The sequence below is a fragment of the Salvelinus sp. IW2-2015 genome, linkage group LG17, assembly GCF_002910315.2.
Source record: "Salvelinus sp. IW2-2015 linkage group LG17, ASM291031v2, whole genome shotgun sequence".
Taxonomy (NCBI): Eukaryota; Metazoa; Chordata; class Actinopteri; order Salmoniformes; family Salmonidae; genus Salvelinus; species Salvelinus sp. IW2-2015.
In genome coordinates this window covers 39,233,427-39,240,795 of record NC_036857.1, presented here as the reverse complement: position 1 = coordinate 39,240,795, position 7,369 = coordinate 39,233,427, and positions in this window count along the sequence as shown.

The window sequence follows — 7,369 nt, the reverse complement described above, 5'->3', positions numbered from 1 at the left end:
CGACTTACAAATTGGTGCATTCACCTTATGACATCCAGTGGAACAACCACTTTACAATAGTGCATCTAAATCTTTAAGGGGGGGGGGGTCAGAAGGATTACTTTATCCTATCCTAGGTATTCCTTGAAGAGGTGGGTTTCAGGTGTCTCCGGAAGGTGGTGATTGACTCCGCTGTCCTGGCGTCGTGAGGGAGTTGTTCCACCATTGGGTGCCAGAGCAGCGAACAGTTTTGACTGGGCTGAGCGGGAACTGTACTTCCTCAGTGGTAGGGAGGCGAGCAGGCCGAGGTGGATGAACGCAGTGCCCTTGTTTGGGTGTAGGCCTGATCAGAGCCTGAAGGTACTGAGGTGCCGTTCCCTCACAGCTCCGTAGGCAAGCACCATGGTCTTGTAGCGGATGCGAGCTTCACTGGAAGCCAGTGGAGAGAGCGGAGGAGCGGGGTGACGTGAGAGAACTTGGGAAGGTTGAACACCAGAACGGGCTGCGGCGTTCTGGATGAGTTTGTAGGGGTTTAATGGCACAGGCAGGGAGCCCAGCCAACAGCGAGTTGCAGTAATCCAGACGGGAGATGACAATGGCCTGGATTAGGACCTGCGCCGCTTCCTGTGTGAGGCAGGGTCGTACTCTGCGGATGTTGTAGAGCATAACCTACAGGAACGGGCCACCGCCTTGATGTTAGTTGAGAACGACAGGGTGTTGTTCCAGGATCACGCCAAGGTTCTTAGCGCTCTGGGAGGAGGACACAATGGATTTGTCAACCGTGATGGCAGAGATCATGGAACGGGCAGTCCTTCCCGGGAGGAAGAGCAGCTCCGTCTTGCCGAGGTTCAGCTTGAGGTGGTGGTCCGTCATCCACACTGATATGTCTGCCAGACATGCAGAGATGCGATTCGCCACCTGGTCATCAGAAGGGAGGAAGAAAAGTTAATTGTGTGTCGTCTGCATAGCAATGATAGGAGAGACCATGTGAAGGTTATGACAGAGCCAAGTGACTTGGTATAGCGAGAATAGGAGAGGGCCTAGAACAGAGCCCTGGGGGACACCAGTGGTGAGAGCACGTGGTGAGGAGACAGATTCTCGCCACGCCACCTGGTAGGAGCGACCTGTCAGGTAGGACGCAATCCAAAGCGTGGGCCGCGCCGGAGATGCCCAACTCGGAGAGGGTGGAGAGGAGGATCTGATGGTTCACAGTATCGAAGGCAGCCGATAGGTCTAGGAGGATGAGAGCAGAGGAGAGAGAGTTAGCTTTAGCAGTGCGGAGCGCCTCCGTGATACAGAGAAGAGCAGTCTCAGTTGAATGACTAGTCTTGAAACCTGACTGATTTGGATCAAGAAGGTCATTCTGAGAGAGATAGCGGGAGAGCTGGCCAAGGACGGCACGTTCGAGAGTTTTGGAGAAAAGAAAGAAGGAGTACTGGTCTGTAGTTGTTGACATCGGAGGGATCGAGTGTAGGTTTTTTCAGCAGGGGTGCAACTCTCGCTCTCTTGAAGACGGAAGGGACGTAGCCAGCGGTCAAGGATGAGTTGATGAGCGAGTGAAGTAAGGGAGAAGGTCTCCGGAAATGGTCTGGAGAAGAGAGGAGGGGATAGGGTCAAGCGGGCAGGTTGTTGGGCGGCCGGCCGTCACAAGACGCGAGATTTCATCTGGAGAGAGAGGGGAGAAAGAGGTCAGAGCACAGGGTAGGGCAGTGTGAGCAGAACCAGCGGTGTCGTTTGACTTAGCAAACGAGGATCGGATGTCGTCGACCTTCTTTTCAAAATGGTTACATAAAAATACATATTTTTTTAATAGCACAGTGGACAGAGAAAGTATTCCCCCAAAGCTCTTACATCAAAGCCTGTCAGGTCTTAAGCCTCCCGGTTGTTTGGTAAATATAACTCACAAATACTCGGCCAAGAATGTACTGAGCCGCTCGCCCATTGAGCGATTACGGCCCTGAGGGTTGTTTCAGTACTATCTAATCCTATTACACGATCCCTTGTACTGCTGCTCTTGAGTTCCAGCGACTCACTTGGTAAAGATGTGATTAATGTAATTGCACTTGCGTTGCCGGACAGACGGCTTCAGGAAGTGGTAATTACACGTAAGTCCTCCTGCTAGTGGAGCTCAGAGGTGGCCAGTTCAGAGTGGAGAATCCATTTGTCAAGAAAAGCACGCATTTTGGGATTATACGTTCTGCTCTCCCTTCCTGCACTCTTATCTGTTTTTCATTTGGGGATAGTAGATGCCTTTAAGAGCTCACAATGTTCTTGTGCCAGCCATTGTGGGACCCTAATGTTTTAAACGAGACAACATTTGTGAAGCTTCATTGCAAAGCCACATGGGCATTTCTATTTCTATCTCATTACAGTGTTTTTCACTCCCAGGCGGTGTGGGCCTCCATACAGATGAAGTCGGAAGTTTACATACACTTAGGTTGGATTCATTAAAACTTGTTTTAACACTAAGTTGACTGTGCCTTTTAAACACCTTGGAAAATTCCAGAAAATGATGTCATGCTTTAGAAGCTTCTGATAGGCTAATTGACATCATTTGAGTCAATTGGAGGTGTACCTGCAGATGTATTTGAAGGCCTACCTTCAAACTCAATGCCTCTTTGCTTGACATCATGGGAAAATAAAAATAAATCAGCCAATACACGTTCATCTGTACAAACAATAGTACGCAAGTATAAACACTATGGGACCACGCAGCCGTCATARTGCTCAGGAAGAAGACGCGTTCTGTCTCCTAGAGTTGAATGTACTTTGGTGCGAATAGTGCAAATCAATCCCAGAACAACAGCAAAGGACCTTGTGAAGATGCTGGAGGAAACAGGTACAAAAGTATCTATATCCACAGTAAAACGAGTCCTATATCGACATAACCTGAAAGGGCGCTTAGAAAGGAAGAAGTCACTGCTCCAAAATCGCCATAAAAAAGCCAGACTACGGTTTGCAGCTAACTGCGCATGGGGACAAAGATTGTACTTTTTGGAGAAATGTCCTCTGGTCTGATGAAACAAAAATAGAACTGTTTGGCCATAATGACCCTCATTATGTTTGGAGGAAAAAGGGAGGTGCTTGCAAGCTGAAGAACACCATCCCAACCGTGAAGCACGGGGGTGGCAGCATCATGTTGTGGGGGTGCTTTTCTGCAGGAGGGACTGGTGCACTTCACAAAAAAGATGACATCATGAGAAAGGAAAATTGTGGATATATTGAAGCAACATCTCAAGACATCAGTCAGGAAGTTAAAGCTTGGTCACAAATGGGTCTTCCAAATGGACAATGACCCCAAGCATACTTCCAAAGTTGTGGTAAAATGGCTTAAGGACAATAAAGTCAAGGTATTGGAGTGGCCATCACAAAGCCCTGACCTCAATCCTATAGAGAATTTGTGGGCAGAACTGATAAAGCGTGTGCGAGCAAGGAGGCCTACAAACCTGACTCAGTTACACCAGCTCCAACAGGAGGAATGGGCCAAAATTCACCCAACTTATTGTGGGAAGCTTGTGGAAGGCTACCCGAAACGTTTGACCCAAGTTAAACAATTTAAAGGCAATGTTCCAACATTTGAATTGAGTGTACTGTAAACTTTCTGAACCCACTGGGAATGTGATGAAAGAAATAAAAGCTGAAATAAATCATTCTCTCTGCTATTATTCTGACATTTCACATTCTTAAAATAAAGTGGTGATCCTAACTGACCTAAGAAAGGGAATTTTTACCAGGATTGAATGTAAGGAATTGTGAAAAACTGAGATTAAATGTATTTGGCTAAGGTGTATGTAACCTTCCGACTTCAACTGTATGTGCAGGCTTTTGTCTCAGCCCAGCACTAATTCCCCTTTCACACCCCTGAGCCAAGCTAAGTTGAGCTGGTCTGGTTAGGCACCCACCATAGATGCTGAATCCATGGTGGAAGCCAGCAAAGTACCATTTGGGTCATCAAGATGCTGTGAAAAGGGTATAACACACTAGCCTGGCTGACACCAGACCACGCCAGAGTCTGTAGTTGACTAGTTGAATCAGGTGTGTTATTTGCCTGTCTAAAGCGAGGCAAATAACACACCTGATTCAACTAGTCAACTAAACTTCAAGACCTTTGTTAGCTGAATGAGAAATGTTAGGGCCTGGCTGAGACAAAAGCCTGCAAGTAGTGCAGCTCTCCAGGAACAGTAGCGGAGAACATTTTCACATGGGAAAAGAGGTCAGTTCACAATGTCTACTTTCCACTTGACTGTAAATTCTAAGCTTTGTTTTGGCTCTTTGGTTCACCAGTGCAAATAAAGCTGAAGAGAGAGGAAGCGCGTGTTAAACGTCCTTAAATAAAAAAAAATAAAAACAGAAGTACAGAAGAAGCAATAAATGCAGTTGAGTGATCAGAACTAAATAAACACAGCTTATAGAGCAAGTTTTAAGAGTCACACAGACACATTCAACACACCCACTACGCTATCAATGCAAGTGTATAATTAACCAGATGATCAACCATGTTAAATTGGCCTTAATAGCCATATTAACTCTTGATGATGGTGACCTGAGAACATCAAGCTGAATGTCTGAGATTTATTCATAGTTTTGTTAAGCCATCAACAGCTCCTTTTAACAAACATGCTCGCTAACATCCCACTGGGCACAGATGTAAGTTTAGCTGTCACGTTCCTGACCTGTTTTCTCTTGTTTTGTATGTGTTTAGTTGGTCAGGACGTGAGCTGGGTGGGAATTCTATGTTGTGTGTCTAGTTTGTCTGTTTCTATGTCAGCCTAGTGTGGGTTCTCAATCAGAGGCAGATGGTAGTCGTTGTCTCTGATTGAGACTCATATATAGGAGGCTTGTTTTGTGTTGGGAGTTTGTGGGTGTTTGTTACCTGTCTCTGTGTTTGTGTTCTGCACCAGATAGGTCTMTATCGGTTTTGCACATTTGTTATTTTGTAGGTTGTTTGTAGTGTTTCACTTGTGTTTGTATTAAACATGTTTGAGCAGTTTGATGTTTTTTCATTATTATCTTGATCACTTAGCGATTTCTTGTTTCGCTTGCATTTTTGGTCCTCTCCTTCACCCTGGAAGAAAACCTTTACAGAAACACCCACCAAACCAGGACCAGAGCGAGCGTCAAAGGGGAGCAGCAGCGAGCGCCAGTACACAGGACTACTGGACACAGGAGGAATGGTCTTGGGAGATCAATGGACGGAAAAGGACCCTGGGGAAGGGTTGGAGAGAATCGCCGCTCTCGGAAGGTGAGGGAGGCAGCCACAGCCAGGAGCGGTGGATTGAGGAGGCAGCACGTAAGAGAGGCTGGAAGCCCGAGAGGCTCACCCAAAAATTGTCTTGGGGGGGGGATAAAGGGGAGTGTGGCGAAGCCGGGTTGGATACCTGAGCCAACTCCCCGGGCTTACGTGGAGTGAGAGGGCGTCGTACTGGTCAGACACCGGTGTTATGCGGTGGAGAGCGCACGGTGTCGCAAGTCCTGCGTGCTTAGCCCAGTGCGGCTATTCCACCTTGCCGCACTGGGAGGGCTAGGTTGGGCATCGAGCCGAGTGCCATGAAGCCGGCCCTACGATATCTGGCCTCCAGTACGTTCTCCTGGGCCGGCGTACATGGCACCAGCCTTACAGGTGGTGTCCCCGGTTCACCTGCATAGCCAAGTGCGGGCTATTCCACCTCGCCGCAGCTGGCAGGCTATACGGGGACCATTCAACCTGGTAGGGTTGGAGAGGCTCGTGCTTAAGAGCGCGTGTCCTCCTTCACGGTCCGGTATTTCCGGCGCGCACCTTCCCGGCCACCAGCCCAGTAACCGACCAGTCCGCTGACACCACGCAGTCCAGCTTCCCAGTGAAGTCTCCCGAGAGCCCTGTTCCTGACCCCCCGTCACTCCGCGCCCTGCAGGTGCGATGCCCTCAGACTCCGGTATCCCGCTAGCTCGCAGTCATCCTGCGACCCCCGAGGGGGTCGATTATACGCATTTTCAGGCCTTATAGTGGGCGTCTCAGCACGTCGCCAAGAAGTTCTGTAGCCGTCTGCCCAGGACGGCGCCTGAATCTGCCGCCCGATGTCTTGCCGAGTGACAGGACGGCGCCTGAACCTGCCCCGATTACTGGCCGCCCAAAATCGCGCGCATTGAACTTTAGCCTCCGTACATTTATTTTCAGCAACTGGCCCTAATATACGCCCGGTCTGAGCCTGTATGCCAGTACTGCCAAGCGTCCAATCCTGAGCCCCAATTACTGCCGTCCTCCCCAGCGCCATTCTTGCGAGCACAGTCAGCGTAAAACACTACCCAGGGCAGCGGGACACGGAGCCATCCGTACTCCCAGCGCCATGCGTGCGAGCCATCCGTTCCCAGCGCCATTCTGAAGCCATCCGTACTCACCTCCAGCGCTCAGTCTAGCCAACCCGTCCTCCAGCGCGCGTCTGAGCCTATTTATCCGCCCTGTCCCGAGCGCATTTAAGCGCCGCGCCCGTACTGTCCGAGCTCGTCCAGAAGGCCCGTTATACGTCAGTACCAGGAGCCGCTAGAAGCCGCCATTCTGTCAGACAGGGATCTAGCCAGAAGCGCCGCCAAACACCAGAACAGGCATCTGCCAGAGCCGCTAAACAGACAGTGAGCCTGCACACAGAGCCGCTAGAGGGTCAGACAGGATCCTGCCAGAGCCAGCCATAAGCCAGGCAGGACTCTGCCCAAGCCAGCTAACCAGACAGGACTTTGACGCAGAGCCGCTAACAACCAGAAGGGGATCAAATGCCAGAGGCCGCTAAGCCAACAGGTATCTGCCAGAGCCGTCCAGTGGGCGAGCCATTGAGCGAACCAGAACTCAGCCAGTGGATAGCATGGAGCGTCCTCAGAGACGCGGTCAAGTCTCTGCCATTGAGCGTCCAGAGCTGACCGTCAGCTGCCACGGAGCGTTCGCAGAGACCGTCAGCGGCACTGACTCACATTGAAGCGCCAGGAGCCGTACCAGCTGTTGCCATGGTAGAGCCGCTGCCAGAGCCGTCAGCAGCCTGCTCATCGAGGGCGTCCAGGTTAGCGCGTAGTCCTGTCTGTCGTTGAAAACGCTGCTATCTCCATGAGAGCGTTCCAGAAGCCAGTCAGCACTTGCCATGTGAGGGTTAAGGTCTATCAGAAGCCGTCACGCCTGCATGTGGCATCGTCTCCAGAGCCGTCAGCATTGAGCCTGCCATGAGCGTTTTACCGCCCAGTAGCACTTACAGTCCATTAGCATGCCACTATCAGTCATGTGAGCTGCCAACTAGAATCACGTCGCGGAGCTGACCATTTAGTAGCAGAGATTTGTTCCCTCTAGTCCTAAAGTATCCCTCTGTCCTAAAAGCTATACCTCGTCTGTCCGGGCTACTCAGTTATCTCGGTCCATGTGAGCTAACCCTTC